Source organism: Gracilinanus agilis, chromosome 4, assembly GCF_016433145.1.
Source record: "Gracilinanus agilis isolate LMUSP501 chromosome 4, AgileGrace, whole genome shotgun sequence".
In the NCBI taxonomy this organism is placed as follows: Eukaryota; Metazoa; Chordata; class Mammalia; order Didelphimorphia; family Didelphidae; genus Gracilinanus; species Gracilinanus agilis.
This window is the reverse complement of record NC_058133.1, coordinates 187,752,637-187,771,589: the sequence shown is the minus strand read 5'-3', so window position 1 is coordinate 187,771,589 and position 18,953 is coordinate 187,752,637. Positions and strand designations below refer to the sequence as shown.

Sequence of the window (18,953 nt, the reverse complement as noted above, 5' to 3'; positions counted from 1 at the left end):
CACACATATATATATACACACACACATATATATAGTAAAAATGTAAGCCATTTTTACCTTCAAATGCTACCTTTAGACATAGGGTCCATCCTCAGTTGTCTCTGGATCTGTAACCTAGAGCTAGATAATAAGATGCCAGTTGGCATATTTCCTGCTCCTAATGTAAAACTTGGGCAGCTAGGTGACTCAGTAGTTAGAGTACTGGGCCTGGAATTAGGAAGTCATGAGTTCAAAGTCAGTCTCAGAAACTTACTAGCTGCATGACCCTAAGCACTTTATCCTCTTTGCCTCAGTTTCCTCATCTGTAAAATGAGCCAGAGAAAGAAATGACAAATCACTTCAGTATCTTTGCCAAGAAAACCCCAAGTGAAATATCAATCTGAAAAATATATATTAGACTATCAAAGTAGTAATAATAATAGGTCTTTAATTGAGCAAGGAGATTTATAATCTTGGAAACCACACAGAGTTATAGCTCTGGAATTATAATCTGGGAAACCACACAGACACTAGGATTCCACTGAACTGTTGAAAAGGGGGTGATTAAATAGTCTTAAGAAGGGAGAGGGTGATAGCTAGGGCTCTTGAGTTCACAAAAGCTTGCTAAGAAGGACAAGAAGCAATTGCTAAAGAGGGAGACTTGGAGTGGCCTCTGATTCTTTAGGGATGGATTGTCCTCTTTAATTTCAGTACTTAAGCAAAGGAAGCTTAAGTCCTGGGAAAGAAGCAAGACTAATTCATAGTTAATTTAATCATTATCTATCTTTTGTGTTCTCTGTTTTAATACTCATGGAAAGTCATTAAGGAGATGATCTGGAAATAATGCTATGTTCCCCCCCTGTAGGACAAGGGGGTTCACCATTGACCAAAAGGAGGTGCTAAAGGGACAGATGTGCTGGGACCAAGTTAGTCACCTTAGTTTGAGTTTTGCTCAACAAAGCAAAGTTGTGGGAAGAGAGATAATGGTCTCCTCACTGACAAAGAGTCAGGCTAAACAATCTCCTTTGGCAGATAGACCTTACAAAAGAAGGGTAACCCATTTCCCGCAATTTGTTTAATGTCCATCACGAGGTAGATGACAGTGATCTGGACCATCCAGAAATCTCCTCTGGAATTGGTGGGCTCTCAGAATGGCTTCCTTGTGTGAAAACTATAAAAAGAACACAAGTTTACAAAATTCATACACCTGGCAATGAAAAAAAAGCACCATTGAATAAAAGGAAACAAATATAACACATCGATAGTAAATAAAATAAAAATTCTAGTTGAATATCATATTATAAAATAAAACAATCTTAAAATGTTTGTTCAAGCACATATCAGATAACCGTTGCAATATCTGAATGCTAAGACCACTAAAATGAAAATTTCCAATTTCAAAACAAATTCAAAATTCTCATTTCCCCTGAGGAGAATAATATGCTAAGGATCTATATCCTTTTTGTCACTGATAAATTCACTCTTTTTAAAACCTTACCTTCCATCTTAGAATCAATATTATGTATTGGTTCCAAAGCAGAAGAGTGGTAAGGGCTAGGCAATGGGGGCGAAGTGACTTGCCCAGGGTCACACAGCTAGGAAGTGTTTGAGGCCAGATTTGAACCTAGGACCTCTTATCTCTAGGTCTGGCTCTCAAGCCACCAAGCCACCCAGCTGCCCCCAGTTCACTCTTATTTCAACTTCTTTTAACTGCTTATTTTAACCAAGAGTCAAAGGGTGGGGGTGAAGTGACTGTGGGTATTGTATCAATTTAGTTGCCTTTAACAATGCTCAAATGGATTAGATATTTCACCCACATAGACCCCTACTTTCAACCCTTATTTCAGATCCCTTTTGAACTCTTTTGCGTTTTGTTCGAATTTCACAGCATCTTCTGTATATTAGAGTTAATGCTACATTAAATAACAAATCAGAATAACTAGAGGTCTTTTTGAGGTAACGAGATAGACCATAAATCATTCTTTTCTAATGACAATTGGTTTAATCTCAGTAAATAGATTTATAACTTACTTTCACAGACCGCTCTAATTGTTACCATAACATTTCAGGTATTTTCCAGAACCTCATAAGGAGTAACAGGCAGATGACAAGCTCAGTACCCATCTACTTGATTGTTTGAATAACTATAATGTCCTTTGTACCTGTGTTTTTAGTTCTTATGCATCTCAGAATTAAACTATTAATTAATTCTATTAATTATGGGTGACTGCATCACCCATCATGATTATAGAAAACAGCCCTAACAGGAGAAGGAGGGACATAGCTATAGTCCCCTAAGCTTTTACCTTCAGAGAGAACCCTAGCTGCAGTTCACAGATATTACCCCATAGGGCTCTGTTAACAACTATATCTGTTTTTAAAATTCCCGGGCTTCAAGATCCTTTCCTAAAATCTAAGCTCATCCTCGTGTAACCTAATAACATTAGATTGAGAAATAATTACATTCTGGAGTTCTGCATAGATAGTGAAGGCATGATAATTTCCCCACAAACTTTGAAAAGTACTCTGGACAATTGTTGCAAATCTCCAAATAAACAGCTATGAAGTTACAGTAACCCTCCTAACAAAAAGCAAACTGATTTGAAACTTTTCCAATCTAGTTAAATGGGAGGCTCTCTCTTTCATTGCTGATTCTTCTAGTTCTCAGGTTGAAGCATTTGCCAACCTTAAAAGGCACCTGGCTCAAGGTAGGATGCCAAGAGAATTCTCAGGGGAGGGGACTATACACAAAGCAGAACAGGAGGGCCAAGTTCTATACCTGGCACAAAAGCACTCTGGAAAATTACATTATCTAAAGGATTAGGCTACAATGTATGGCCACCTTTTCTTCTGAAGGCAGAATCCTTAAAGATTTCCACAGACTACAAAGAGTTAATGATTAATTTTTTTTAATCTCAAGATAATATCTAAAACACAATGGAGTATTTATATTGCTAAAGAAGATCCCCATCTAACTTCATTTTCAATAAATTAATCAGGTAGGCCTTCAAACCCCTACGGTAGTATGTGACATAACGGGAACCTCTCTTTGTAACTCTCAGTTCTGTAGTGGAAAATATGATAATAATTGAGGAACAATTTGATTATAAGTGACATTGCCTAGGCAGTTAAATACTATGTGTCATTGGATTCCCCCTTAGTCCAAAAATTCCAAATAAAAAGTAAAGAAAATTATTATAATCAAACACCAATTAATCAAATATGCCCAATGATCAATTAATTATAACAAAAACAATTAGCCAGGATATAATTCAGGATGTAAAATTAAGCAATCTAATTTCTAATTGGAGGAAAGTTGGAAGGGAGAAGAATGGCAATGAGACCTTAAATATGCCAACATTAAAACAATAGAACTACTAATGTAATTATAATAATAGGTCTTTAATCAGAGCAAGGAGATTTATAATCTGGGAAACCACACAGAGCCATAGCACTAGGATTCCACTGAATTATAGAAAGGGGGGAGGGTGATTAAATAGTCTTTAGGAAGGGAAGGGGCAATAGCTAGGTCTCTTGAGTTCACAAAAGCCTGGGAAAGAAGCAGTAGCTAGAGGCTAGGGTAACAGTGTGGTTCTCTGGTTCTTTAAGTTTGATTGTCCTCTTTAATTTCAGTAATTAAGCAATGGAGGCTTAAGTCTTGGGACAGAGGCAAGATCAGTTTATAGATAATTCAACCATTATCTGTCTTTTATGTTTATTTTAACACTCAGAGAAAGTCAATAAGGAGATCATCTGAAATTTGTGTCCTGGGAGATCACGGAAGAGTTGGACTGACTGAACACCACACAAAACTGGGTCCCTGCTCTCTGCCTCTCCATGCGCTAGAATGCTCTTCTGTGGGCCATTATTGGCCAGATATCCTTGCCCATGGTCTGAAGAACTCTCTGTCTTAATCTTTGCTTGAAAAATGATTCATTGTGATTCCCCCCACCCCCATCAGGATTTGGCCTGATACACTTCTGCTTGTTTTACTTTACATTGTATCAATTCATATACATCTTTCCATGCTTCTCTGTATTCATCATGCTCATCATTTCTTATATTAAATTCATAGATGACATTTAGCCATTCCCCATTCAATGGGCTTTTACTTTGTTTAACAATTCTTTGCTACCACAGAAATATTATTCTCTATATTTATATATAAATATATGTGTGTAAGGGGAGGCCTTTCTTTTTTTTTCTTTCTCCTTCCCTCCCTTCCTCCCTTTTTCCCTCCCTTTCTTCTTCCCTCCTTCCTTCTTTCTTTCCTTCTCTCCATCTCTCCCTCCCTCCCATCCTTCCTTCCTTCTTTTGTCTCTCTCCTTTCTCTCATCTTCCTTCCTTCCTCCCTCCCCTTCCTACATCCCTCCCTCCCTCCCTCCCTCCCTCCCTCTCTTCCTCCCTAAAGGTACTAAAAGTGCCTCACCGGTCCTTCTTGTCCCTGATTTTTCTCACAGGAGTCTCTGGCAGCTCTCTTTAGCAAACAAGCCACTCCCACCTGACTTATACCTGGGCTACAATCTTCCTTAGAGATAACCACAAGGATGAATTTCTTTTTGTCTCTATGTATCACTCTGGATCTTTTGTCACAACCTTATAAATACTACCAAAATAGGATAGGCAATTATCCATCTCACTGAAGATTTTGTCTCTACTGGTGCCACTGAGGGACATTTAGGAGGATATGAGCCTCACAAGGTTAAGAGTGTGGCTTAAATATCCATAGCTTTTAGGAAAGGTAATATGGGTATCTTGCCCACATCACAGGGTTTGTGGCACCCCTGGAATCTGGAAATTCTGCATAAAATTTTTGGCCCGCCCCCCATACCAGAGAAGTCTGATTTTTTTCTTTTTCTTCTATGAGTTGTTTACATTATTTTATTGTAAAGTTCTGGTTGAGTTATTTGGTCTTAGGCTATATGTAGGTCAGTGTTAAATAAAAATGAGTTTCCAAACCTTTTCTGTGTTTTCTGCTGGCCTTCATGTGTCATCTGCAGCTTCTGCAGAATTCAAAAAATTCCCATTTGATTTTTTATGCCAACCCAAAGTATAGTAAAACTGCAAAGGGCAAAGTCAAGATGTGGAAGGGATACATCTACTATGTAATGGGAAAATGCACTAGGAATTTGCCAAAGTTGAGTTTAAGTTCTGGTCTAGACATTCAATACTGATCTGACTATTCACACATTATTTCACCTTTCTTGACCTCTGAGAAGAGGCTGCTGAGTGGTGTCATGGCTAGAACAGTGATCCTGGAGAAAGGATAGACCCGAATTCAAACCCAGCCTCAGCCACTTATTGGCTGTGTGACCCTAAGCAATTCATTTAACCTCTGTCTCCCTTGGTTTCCTCCTTAAATGGAGATGATAATAATAGCACCTATCTTCCAGGGTTGCAAGGATCAAATGAGATGTAAAGTGCTTCGCAAGACTTAAAGTGTTATATAAATGCTAGCTAATATTATATACGAAAGCCCATTCTGCATATCTATGAATGCCATATTAATGTCAGTTGTTATAATTTAAAAATATAACAATTCCTTAATAGCTATTCACCTGGCATTGTCAGCAAATAAGGCAATACCTGTAAGTAGATTATAGAGATAACTGTTCCAAAACGTGCTTGTATTTTAATAACCATTGTGTCTCAGAAATTCTGAAATTTATTACTTACTCCCCTTATTTGAAGTTTTCTAGATGACTCGGGGGAACCATTATGCTAAGTTCTAAATGGGCAATGCCCAGAGAGTTTAGTGAGATGTGTATGTCTGTTGCCATTACACAGAGAATTTCCAGACTGATCCAGAGCCTTTGAAGTCATTATATGGCCCAGGCTCTGGATTCAGTTTCCAGATGGCTACTGGCTGTTCCTCTTAGAGTTATGGGTTTTCTAACACAGTCATTCATGAGGCCTCACTGGTTCAATCTCAATTGATTATCAATTTTGTATTCAATGTTAAATCTTTTTTTAAAAGGGGGGGATTTATTAAGATGGCATAGTAAGAAGAGTTCCTACAGAAATATTCCCCCAAAAGTCTAGGGTACATTCTACCGCACGTCCAGCAGAAAGTAGACTCAAGTTTAGAGATCACATGCCAAAGAGTTACTTCAGAAATCCTATTTGGATGGAAGTTCTTTTCTCCCTTCCTTGAGCCTTCATGAAGTTCTCCTCAGGTGTGTGTTATTTTTCCTTGGGCTCCAAGTATATGTGCCATTCTTGAGACTACTTTCTGTTCACCTTGAATAGGAAATGCTCCCTGAAGCTGCCTTTTTTTTTTTTTTTTTTTTTTTTTTGTTAAACCTTTACCTTCCATCTTGGAATCAATACTGTGTATTGGCTCCGAGGCAGAAGAGTCGTAAGGGTAGGCAATGGGGGTCAAGTGACTTGCCCAGGGTCACACAGCTGGGAAGTATCTGAGGCCAGATTTGAACCTAGGATCTCCTGTCTCTAGGCCTGGCTCTCAATCCACTGAGCTACCCAGCTGCCCCCTGCCTTTTTGTTTTTTTTAAGTTTTGTTATATCTTGTTTGTCTTCTCTCTGCTGAATGAGAGGATGCTCTTTTAGGATGTATTGTTTGTTACTGGTGGAGAGGGAAGGGCAGTATAATATTCCCTCTATCCTTGCTGCCCCCTTATTATAGGCATAAGGGGCCAGCACCTCCATCTGTTCTTCCAACACTTATCTCTCAAAGTAGCTAGTTGAATGTTACTACTGCAGCCTCTTTCTTTGATCGACATAGACCCAGAAGTGTGCCTAATTCTTTCAATCGGCCTTAATACGCTTTGTGAGTTGACTTCATCCATTGGCTCTAAGCACTTCATGCCTTTTCATCTTGATCTAACTAGATTATTCCCACATAGATGATTCCTTTGATTGATTTTATAGAGGTGTCATGGATACATGTGTTATAGCTTTGATTCTGTAACTAAATGAAAGAGGCGTTCTTACCCACTTAAAGATATCAGGACAGAGAGTAACTTGTTAGTCTCATTCATTAATGTTAGCATGAGGGACACTTCATTTACAGTCATACCATAAGTTTAGAGCTGAATTGTACCTTTAGGAACCCAAAAGGACTAAAGAACCCAAGTTAGGGCTGGAATTAAAAACTGTGTCCTCCATTCACTTGCCAGAGGCGTCTACATTGTGTCTAATGTAAATCTAATTCATCTTTATTCTTTTATATCTCTTTATATCTCTTTATATCTCTATTCTTTTATTTTGTTTATCTCAAATCTGTGGCAAGCTGAAGATCTAGTATATTGTGGTGTTGTAGAGGAAATTCTGGGTTTACAGCCCAAAGGAAGGAATGGATGAATGTAAAAGTACTTATAAAAGACTTTTTCATTTGCCAGATACTCTGCTAAGTCCTAAAGACAATTATAAAAAGAGAGACAGTGTTTGCCTTCTAGGAAGGAGCTTGTCTTCTAATGTTACTATTTGTCTTTAGGACTTAAAGAGGACCAATTTTTTTAAGTCCTCACCTTCCATCTTAGAATCAATATTGTGTATTGGTTCCAAGGCAGAAGAGCAGTAAGGGCTGGGCAATGGGAGTTGAGTGACTTGCCCAGGGTCATACAACTAGGAAATATCTGAGGTCAAATTTGAACCCAGGACCTCCCATCTCTAGGCCTGACTCTCAATCCTCTGAACCACTTTAGCTGCCCCCTACCTATCTTATTTTGTAGGGTCTTTAATGTGGTCAGGGTCTTGATGTAATCACCACATCATCCACAAACTCAGAGGATTTAGTAGGTAACTTACAATTATGTGAACCACAAAGAACTCCCCCAAACCACTAAGGAACAATGATGATGGACTTGGCCTCCTGGAATACTTGTCCAAATAAATGGATCAACTGTCCTTGACCTTAACTAACAGGAGAGAAATGTTAAGTTCCAAGAACACTTAGTTTTGTTGAACAAGCATGAAGATCATAAAATTCCCTGAGCCCCAGGCTTGTTGGGAAATTATCTCAATCGTGATGAATGGGTAGGCTGCCAAAAAGTCTATCTGTGGATGTAAAGACTGCTGGGAAGTGGGTTCAATTTAGGCTTATCTATAATTAGCACTATTCCTTGGTTACTACAACCAGTGCTTCCCAACCTGCATGGAATACTCTGTATCAATTGTTATGTTTACTAGAGGACTTTGGGAGCACATTGCTAGATGAATGTGGGTAGGCTACAGGCAATCATCCCCAGTTAACCTCCCTTCCTTAATTCACTGCTGATAAACCCAGCCAGTTATCTTGGGACCGGTTTATCCAGGACACCTGAATTCTAAATCAAAAGTTGGCTTAGGGTCCTGAAGGATGTAGACTATTCCACCACTGCTTTGTTTGGTTTAGTATGGTTTTGCCTTTCCTTCTCTTTGATAAATCTGGTAGATGACAATTTCAAATAGACTGAAGAGAAAGTATTAAAATTCTCGAAATTCTACCCCAGAGGTTCTTAACTTATTTTGTACTGGACACTTTGTGGCAGTCTGGTGAAGTCTATAGAACCATTCTCAGAATAATGTTTTTAAATGCATAAAATAAAATCATAAAATTTCAAAAGAAACCAATTATATTGAAATAGTTTGTTTTTTTTTTTTAATTCATAGACCCCCATTATGAACTCTTGTCTTCAAGGGAACCTTTCACATTGATCAATGAATTGGACTCTGGGTGAATATTTTCCATCAATAAAGAATCATAGGGTTATGGGAGCTAGAGCTAGAAGGGACTTTTGTTGTTGTTCAGTCATGTCCAACTCTTCCTTGATCAGTTTGGGGTTTTCTTGACAAAGATATTGGAGTGGTTTGCCATTTCCTTCTCCAGCTCATTTTATAGTTGAAAAAACTGAGGCAAATCAGAGTTAAGTGATTTGGCCAAGGACATACAGCTAATAAGTGCCTGAGGCTGGATTTCAACTCAGGATGATGGGTTTTCATGATTCTAGCCCTGGCTTTCTATCTACTGAGTCACCTCGCAGCCTTGGAAGGGATCTTAGAGATGATTAAATCTAGTTCCTCATTTTACAGATGAAGATCCTAAAGCACAGAAAGATTATTAAGTAACTTACTCAAAGTCCCTTAGTATACAGGCAAACTGGAATTTGAATTCAGGACTTGATCATAAATTTATATTTTTTCCAATAAAAGATAAAGGGAGTGATTTATCAGATTATCAGATTTGGCCTCTCCCTAAAAGGTGAACATTTCAAGGGCTCAAAGGATTCGCTTGGGCTTAAAGTTCATAAATGGAAAAGAGCACTTGAAATTGTAAACAGAAGAGCAGGATGAGTTAAGGCTTTGTCTAACATGAACCAACTCTGTGACCTTTGAGTTTTACCATTTCTTCTTACCATTGACTCTGAACCAGTCACTTAATCTGCCTGCACGTCAGTTTCCTCATCCCTAAAAAATAGGGGGGCAGGTTAAATAAGAGGCCCCTTCTAGATCAAAAATCTGATTTCCTTTTTTAAAAAGTTCTCTAAGACTTACTTCCCTCATCTATAAAATGGGCATAATAATCACTGAAGTATTGCTTTAAAAAAATCTACCCATCCAACTATTTTGAGCATTTATCTCTCCCCCCTCCTACTGCTCTCCTTAATCTTCATAAAAGAAAGAAAAATGAAATCCTCTTAATACATATGCAGTACAATAATGTATATAAAGCACCTTCTTTTTAAACTTTAAAGTGGTATATAAATGTTTCTTCTTCTTCCTCTTCCTCCTCCTCCTCCTTGAACCCTTGGGCATTCCTCTATTGGACAAGTATCTAGATCTTGGCGATTACTGTGCTGTTGGAAGGCAGAGTGGATGATTCAGTGTTATTTTGGAGCCCTTTGTGTACTTTATATAAGGTCTCTCAAAACTCCAAGAAACTTAGCCAATTTTTCTGGAGCCCAGCCTAACTCTTGCAGGTATACATCCCTCTGGGCCTGCCACTTGGAAGTCCCCCAAATGTCAGAAAGGTGCTTGCTTCATCCTTGTCTGAGCCAAAAGGTAGAAAAGTAACCAAAAAGTCAATCAGGGAAGATGGAGTGTAGGCAGATTAGTATCAACAGATTAGAAATGATCTGACCTTGTGGAAAAACACTTGGGGTTAAGGGAGGAGGAGAGGAAGCACAAAAGCTGGGATGATCAAAGCTAGGGCCATGTAGGTGGAGAAAACCTGGCTGAGGCTCAAAATAGAAATGTAGAGCAGCAACTGTTCCAAAGGGCCAGATAAAAAGTCATAAACAAAATTGAAGGAGGAAAAGTCTGAAACAAAACCTCTGACACATTGAGGTTGAAACTAAGTATTTCCAAGGGCAGTGATTTGAAACAAGTTGGAGGTGGGAGGTTGAATCCAAAAGTCCTAAAAGCATGAGGAACTCTGAATGGAACACAATCAAGAAAATGTCATGGAAAGAGACAAGCAAGCAAGGTTGGCAACTGATGGTTGAGCCCAAGGAATTAGCCAAGGGGTGTAGCACTGCAAACAAAGGATACTGGCTCTGGAATTAAAGGAATTGGGATCAAATCCTGCGTCTGATGTCTCAGTTTCCCTATTTGTAACATGAGGGGGATTCAGATGAGCTAAAGTACAGGATGTCCTGGAACCAGCTAAAAATTTTCAGTGTAAGCATTTTTACCTTGGAAACTGACAAACATACAAATCAGGGCTTAAATTATTGGTTTTGTTGATTTTCTGGACTTAAGAAAATGATGGAGAAAATATTAACAATGTAGATTAAACTTAAAAGTATGTTTTATATTTATTTCTGTGCCCCCACACACACTCCAAGAAGGAGTGATGAAATATTTACCAACGTGCTTTTGGCTTTATGATCCCTTCAAACTTTAAATTGATGAGTGAAAAATTGTGAACTTTAAGTATGCTAGCCATGGTAGGATGGTAGCTAATACTACTGAACCTTTGATTGGGGCTTCAACGTATGCTTTAGGTAGTCATAGGTGAATGCTGTAAAGAGGTATTTTGGCCATAAAAGCAGTTATATGTGCATATCATAAGGTAGTATTTGATATTGAGGGATTTAGAGGGTCTGTTATAAATTATTAGGATGTGAAGAGATCCTAAGTCCATGTTGGTGAACCTATGGCACATGTGCTGGAGCGTGCTAGAGATGGCTGCTCCCTTCCCCCTCTCTACCCAGGCTGAGGACATTTCTCTCATCCCCCACCCCTCTGCCCAGCAGCCCAATGCTTCCTCCCTCCCCTGTCTGGGGCAAGGTGGGGGGAGGGGCTCACATGTGGCATGAGGCTTACAATTTGGGCACTCACTCTCTAAAAGGTTCACCATTACTGTCCTAGGTCATTGTTTAGGTTAAATGAAGCTGCTAAGAGTAGGAGTGATCCTACAAGAATATAAAATAGGAAGCATCATTTAGACATTCATTCTGATTACCTCATTGGGTGATAACAATAAGGATTGAGATAAGTGTTGTTTCAAATAGAATATAAAATACGATGAATTTGGAAGAGGCCAATGCCATGATTAGTGATAGTTGAAGAACAGTTAGTAGAGTTAGGTATTTTTTTTGTACCAAGGATTCTTTAATTAGGTGATTTGGGCTTGCTATTATTATTAGAGGAAGGAGCCAGCAAGATAAGATTAATAAGGGGCTTGATAGTCTATGGAGAAGAAACTGTTAACATTATAGCCTATATCTATTTTGTGATACAACAGTGAAAGGCTGATGATACTAATTAAGAGGCTGTGGATTGTGAGGTTAATTAATAATTCATACGGGTTTTTTAGAGTATCAGATTAGTAGAATTAACATGGAAATTGGGATTAGAATTCCTAGCTTTGTGGAAAGTTGTTTTGAATGTGGTCATTTCTGTGGGTGTTGGAAATGGTTACCAGTAGGACTAGTCCCACTCTTGCTTTGCAGGCGGGGAATACTAGAAGGATGAGTATTACTACAGAGGTGGAGAATATGTAGAAGTGGGAAATTAGGAGAGCTATAAGGATCAATAGAGATAATATTATACCCTCTAATCATACTGGAGTAGATATTAGGTAGGAGAGGTAGATAAGGACTCCTATCAGGGCTAGGGTGAAGGCTCTAATTAGGTTAAGGTTGATTGCTATTATAAGGTTGATTGGTATTAAACCATGAGTTAAAAATCAATTATTTTGATTAGGTTAAAACCCTGTTTGGCCTATTCTAAGTCTTTTTGGATTCATTCATAGGCTAGATCTGTGTACTATGGTACGACTATTGTATTCTTTTTTTTTTTCCACCCTCAAACCCTCACCTTCCATCTTAGAATCAACACTGTGTATTGGTTCCAAGACAGAAGAGTGGTAAAGATCAGGCAATAGGAGTTAAGTGACTTGCTCAGGGTCACACAGAACTAGGAAGTGCCTGAGGTCAAAAGTGAACCCAGGATTTCCTGTCTCTGGTCCTGCTTTTCAATCTACTAAGTGAAGGTTCCAGTACCCCATACCCTTCCCTCATATTTGGTGGGGGGGAGCAGGCGACCAGCCCTGGGCCAGCTACACCCCTTGGCTCCCAGGGCCTGAGGGGTGTTGGCGCTGCTACTGCTGGGTTCCTGGGGCTGGAGGGGCATGGCCAAGCTGCTGACTAGGGGAGTCTAGTGGGTGGGGTAGAGGGACACAGTCACACCTGGGGCTGAGTGGATCTCAGCTGTGCTCAGCCCCTGCAGTGGTGGAGAGAGAGGCTAGAATGCCTCACTCTCTGCGTTCAGGGGTGGGGCCAGGCTCCCAGCTGGCCAAGCCAGGAGGCTACAGGTGCATGCATACCATGGGTTTGCCACTAGGGTCATAGATGATTATCACAGATCTGTGAGATGTCAGAGATGAGCATGTGAGAGGTTGTTGGATCCAGAGAACTCCGTGAAAGCAGTAGGATTCAGGCACATAATTTAGGTCTAAGTAAGCAGGGTCCATGACTTTGGAGACCAAAGATACTGCCAGTCAGTCAATTAGCAACTGAAGAGGGCAGCTAGGTGGCATAGTGAATAGAACACCATGCTTAGAGTTGGGAGGTCCTGTGTTCAAATTTGACCTCATATGATTCTTAGCTGTGTAACTGGGCAAATCACTTAACCCTGTTTCCCTTACCCTTGCCCTTCTGTCTTAGAGTTATTGCTAGGACAGAAGATAAGGGTTTATAAGAAATACTGACTATGTAGGCATCAGTGCTGGGGATACAGTAAATACAAAACTTAAGACAATCTCTGCCCCCAAGGAGCTTACAGCCTACTGGGGGATAATTAAAGGACATATTTTATTAAAAACATACCGAAAGGGGCAGCTGGGTAGCTCAGTGGATTGAGAGCCAGGCCTAGAGACAGGAGGTCCTAGGTTCAAATCCGGCCTCAGACACTTCCCAGCTGTGTGACCCTGGGCAAGTCACTTGACCCCCATTGCCTACCCTTACCAATCCTCCACCTATAAGTCAATACACAAAAGTTAAGGGTTTAAAATTAAAAAAAAAAAACATACCGAAAAAGGGAGGCACTAAAACCTACTTGAGATGAGTTTTGAAAGGAACTAGGGGTTCCAAAGGCAAAAGTAGAGAGGGAGGAGAGCATGTCACACTCCATATATGGAAATATGGGAAAGGTTCTGCGGTGGGAGGTCATATTTACAAGATGTGTGTATGATGGAGCTTTTTGTAAAAAAAAAAAAAAAAAATCTTACCTTCTGCCTTAGAATCAACACTAAGTATTGGTTCCAAAAGAGAAGAGTGTTAAAGACTGGGGAATTGGGGTTAAGTGACTTCCCCAGGGTCACACAGTGAGGAAGTATCTGAGGTCAAATTTGAACCCAGTACCTATCTCCGGGCCTGGCTTTCCAGACACTGAATCACCAAATTGCCCCCATTACAGGTCTTTGAACACCATTAAGCACAAATGAAGATCAGCCTGCAGAGGTCATCCTGTAGAACAGGTACTGACTTCCCCTGATCATTTTATTTTTAAGGTCCACTTGGTGAGTTCTTCTGGTTTAGTGGCCAATCAGTCTCTGATAAGACAGACTTTGTCCAAAAGCAAGCATGTAAACCCAAATGAGCCCTGAACTCATGTGGTTTCCTTTTAATTAGGCTTATTTTTATTTTTTTACTGTTGCTTTTTTTAAGGTTATGATTGTTTCTTCTCTCTTTTTTTTACTTCAGCTGAAGCATATTAGGTTCTGCTCCAATCCCTTATTTTAATTTTGTGTGTGTTTCTGTTTCAAGTGTGTTTCTCACAAACAACTTATTGCTGGAATCTAGTTTCTAATGTAGTCTAACTGCTTCCATTTCACAAATGAGCTCATCTCATTCAGATTCACAATTATAATTATTCTGTATTTCCCTCTATCCTATTTTCTTATCCTTCTCTTTCTTTCCTTCTCTAAAAATTTGTTTTGCTTCTTAGCAATATCTGACACCACATACTAAGATAAAGTCGAAATGGATACATGATTTAGATATAAAGGGTGATAACTTAAGTATGTTAGGGGAGTATGGAATAGTTTGAATATGATCAAACAAGAGAAAGAGAACACTACAGGATATTAAAAATGATTAAACCAAATTTTTAAAAGTTTTACACAAACAAAATAAAAGCAACCAGGAAAAGGAAAAATAAATAAAAAGAAAACTGGTGGGGGGGGAATCTTTATAGAAAGTGTCTGTGATAAAGGCCTAATTTCTCAAATATATAGAGAACTGAGTGAAATTTATAAGAATACAAGTCACTCCCCAGTTGATAAGTGATGAAATGATATGAACAAGTAGTTTTCAGATGAAAAAATCAAAGCTGTCTGTAGTCAGATGAAAAAAATGCTCCAAATCACAGTTGACTAGAGAAATTCAAGTTGAAACAACTTTGAGATATCATCTCATATCTATCAGATTGGCTATGACAGAAAAATAAAATGACAAATTTTGGAGGGAATATGGGAAAATTGGAACACTAATGCATGATTGATGGAGTGATGAACTGATTTAATCATTCTGGAGAACAATTTGGAACCATGCCCAAAGGGCTAGAAAACTATGCATACCCTTTGATCTAGCAATACCACTAGTAGTTTTGTATCCCAAAAAGGTTTTTAAAAAGAGGCAAAAATATCTACTAGTACAAAAATATTTATAGCGCTCTTTTAGTAGTGGCAAAAAATTGGAAATTGAGATGTCTATCAACTATGGAATGATTGAACATTTGTGGTATATGATTTTAAGGGAATGCTATTGTGCTATAAGAAATCATGAACAGGATGAATTCAGAAAAACCTGGAAAGACTTATATGAACTGATGAAAAGTGAAATGAGAAGAATCAGGAGAACATTGACACAGTAATATAAACAACAATCTATATTGTATAATGATCAACTATGAATGACTTAGCTATTATCAGCAATATAACCATCTGAGACAACTCCAAAGTTCTCATGATGAAAAATGCTATCTACCATGAGAGAAAGAACTGATGGAATCTGAATGCAAATCAAAGCATACCATTTTTCACTAGTCTTTTGTTTTTTAATGATACGTCTTGCACAACATGATGAATATGGAAATATGTATTACATGATAGCACATGTATAACCTATATCAAATTGCTTATCCTCTCAGGGAGGGGAGAGAGAAAAAGAAAGAAGGGAAAGAAATTGGAACTCAAAATGTAAGAAAATGAATGTTAAAAATTGCTTCTACATGTAATTGGGAGAGAAAAAATAAACTATTACTGGGAGAAAAAAAATGGAAAAAGAGTACATTTTGTTTCTGACAGCCATCTTCCTTAATCTACTTTCCCTTTTATCAATCCCCAACCCCTGCTTTTATTCCCTTCCCCTCCTATTTCCTTGTTGAATAAGATGGACTTCTATATTCAACTGAGTATATATATTCTTCCCTCTTTGAATCAATTCTGGTGAGAATAGGGTTTAAGCATTGCCTGCCATCCCTCCCCCTATTTTCTCATCCACTTTAAAAGTTCTTCCTTATACACCTCTTTTATGTGAGACAACTTTCCTTATTCTACCTTCCCTCAGTGCATTCCTTTTTCTCATTCCTTGATTTTTAAAATATTACTTCAATTTAATCAACTCATCCAGTCTTCTGTCAGTGCAGACTCTTTGTAACTGCTTTAATTATTTGTGTCATCTTCCCTTATATAGGAATGTAAATAGTTTAATTTCATTAGTCTTTTATGATTTTTATTTCACATTTACCTTTTTTATGATCCTCTTGAATCTTGTATTTGAATGTCAGATTTTCAGTTCAGCTCTGGTCTTTTCATCACAAATGTTTGAAAATCTTCTATTTTATTAAATATCCATTCCCCACCACCCCCACCCCTAAGGAATATACTAAGTTTTGTTGGGTAAGTTTTTCTTGGTTGTAAGTCTAATTCCTTTGCCTTCTGGAACATCATATTCCAAACCTTCTACTCCTTTAACTTGGAAGCTGTTAATCTTGTGTGATCTTGACTGTGAGCCCATGATAGTGGATTTGTTTCTTTGTCTACTTTTCATATTTTCTCCTTGACTTGCAGGTGAGAAATTTGGCTATAATATTCCTGGAAGTTTTCAATGTAGGGTCTCTTTCAAGAGGTGATTTCTATCTACTGAGCTACCTAGCTGCCTCTTCTTCAGCATTTTTTGTGCCTCTTTTACCATGCTATTAATTTTCTTTTCATAATTTTCTTGTAATTTCTTTTCCCAATATTTTCTCAACCTCTCATCTCTAACTCTTCCAGGAATGTTTTCTGGGCTCATGACCAATTTGCTCATGTCCAACTCTTTTCCCTTGAGACTTAGTAGCTGTTTTTACCTTGTCTTCTTCTAAGATTGTCTTGTGGGGCAGCTGGATGGCTCAATGAATTGAGAGCCAGGCCTAGAGATGGGTGGTCCTGGGTTCAAATCAGATTTCAGATACTTCCCAGCTCTGTGACCCTGGGCAACTCACTTAATCCCTATTACTTAGCCCTTAACACTCTTCTGCCTTAGAGTCAATATACAGCATTGATTCTAAGATGGAAGATATGGGTTTAAAAAGAAAGAGATTGTTTTGGTCTTCTTTGCCACTGCAGTTGCTTTTTATGTTCATATTATTTCTTTGTTGTTTGTTCATTTTTTCTAGCCTATTTTTTGACTTTGAGCTTTATGTTAAGTTGGGCTCTACTCATCTGGAGGTGGGGAGGCACTGTGCCAAGTTTCAGGAAGGACCTCTGCTCCCTTTCAGCTGTTAGTGTTAGTGTTTGGCCCTTTAACTATAACCAGGTCCCCTAGTCCCCTGCTTCTGCAAGTACTAGTGAACCTCCCTGCTTCGGGACTGTGACCAGGGCTCCTGCTCCCTTGTGGCCGATCATAAGCACTCCTTTCTGTCCTGGAACTTTGCATGGGCAATAGAGGTGCCAATCAGTGGCAGTTGCTCTCTTGCCAGCAAAGAGAATTTTGAACTTTGAGCCAGCCTTTACCCAAGTATCAGAGACCTCTCTTATTGATATCCTAAGTTATCTATAACCTTCTATTGGCTCCACTCTCCAAAAATTTGAATTGAGGCATTATTTTGAAGTTGTTTGGAGGAGAATGTTAGGAGAATTCCACTAGGCTGCTGCCTCTATTCTGCCATCTTGGCTTTGTTCCTTTTTCCCCCATTTTAAAAAATATTAAGCTCCAAATTCTATCCCTTTCTATCCCCCCTCCCCATCTCTTTGAGAAGGCAAGCAATATGATATCAATTATATGTGTGAAGTCATGCAAATCATTTCCCATTTTAGCTGTGTTGCAAAAGAAAACACAAGAAAAATGAAGAAAATGAAAAAGTATGCTTTAATCTGCACTCAGCGTTCATCGGTTCTCTCTCTGTGGATGGATAGCATTCTTTCATCATCAGTTCTTTGGAACTGTCTTAGATCATTGTCTTGATCAGAGTAGCTAAGCCTTTCACAGTTGATCATCTTTACAATATTGCTATTACTACGTACAATGTTCTTCTATTTCTGCTCAGTTTGCATTAGTTTATATAAATCTTCCCAGGTTTTTCTGAAACCACCCTGCTTGTCATTTCTTATAACACAATAGTATTCCATCACAGTCATATGCCACAATTTGGTCAGCAATTCCCCAATTCAGGGATATTTTAGTAGGACATCAATGACAGTGAATTTAGGATCTACCCAGAGGGCATTGGGCAGGTCACTGAAGGCTTGGGATGCTACATATTGTGTTTGATGAGGGAGAACATGACTCCTGGTGGTTGGAAAAATCCGTGGCAAAGAAAAGCTGAGGGGGGGAGAAGGAAAAGCGGGGAGAGGGAGAAGGAGAGGGAGAAGAAGAGGACAGGGCCAAAGAAAGGGAAGATATAGATTTTAATGGTTGACAGAAAACTCAAGAACAATAGGCATGTGAGGAAATCTGGCTCCCCAAGCCCTTTGGATCCCAGCACCTGTACCCACAAAGATTGCTAAAAGTGGTCTTCTAGAGTAAGATCATCCTCTCTTTGAGTGAGCTAAGATTTCATCTCACTTGGGAGTCAGAGTTCTCCTGCCTCTGGTATATTCTATCACCTAAACTAATTTGAATAACTTCCCAATTACTATGTTGCTACTTGCTTTGGAAAATGTTTGTTGTTTGTTATTGTTTCTTTCTTTTTACATTTCCCATTTTGTGCCTAGGATACTTTGCTCCTTCCCAACTTGGTGTTATTGCTTTTCTTGTGACCAAGAGTCAGGAAAGGGAGGGTATCTTAAAGATATAAGCTAGTCAAGGACAGTTGGGTAGCTCAGTGTATTGAGAGCCAGGCCTAGGGAAGTCCTAGGTTCAAATCTGACCTCAGACACTTCTTAGCGGTATGACCCTGGGCAAGTCACTTAACCCCCATTGCCTAGTCCTTACTACTTTTCTTTCTGCCTTGGAACCAATACAAAAGGTAAAGGTTTAACAAAAAGATATAAACTAGTCTCTGTCCTAGTCCCCATCCCATCTTGTTCCAGATCTGATATCAGGAAA

At 38.9% G+C, this 18,953-nt stretch overlaps 1 protein-coding gene across 1 annotated transcript in view; it reads left to right on the top strand.

The window, feature by feature from the left end:
- The window catches only part of ACSF2 (acyl-CoA synthetase family member 2), a 42,727-nt gene that overhangs the window by 4,537 nt on the left and 19,237 nt on the right, over window positions 1-18,953 (top strand). The window lies entirely within an intron of this gene.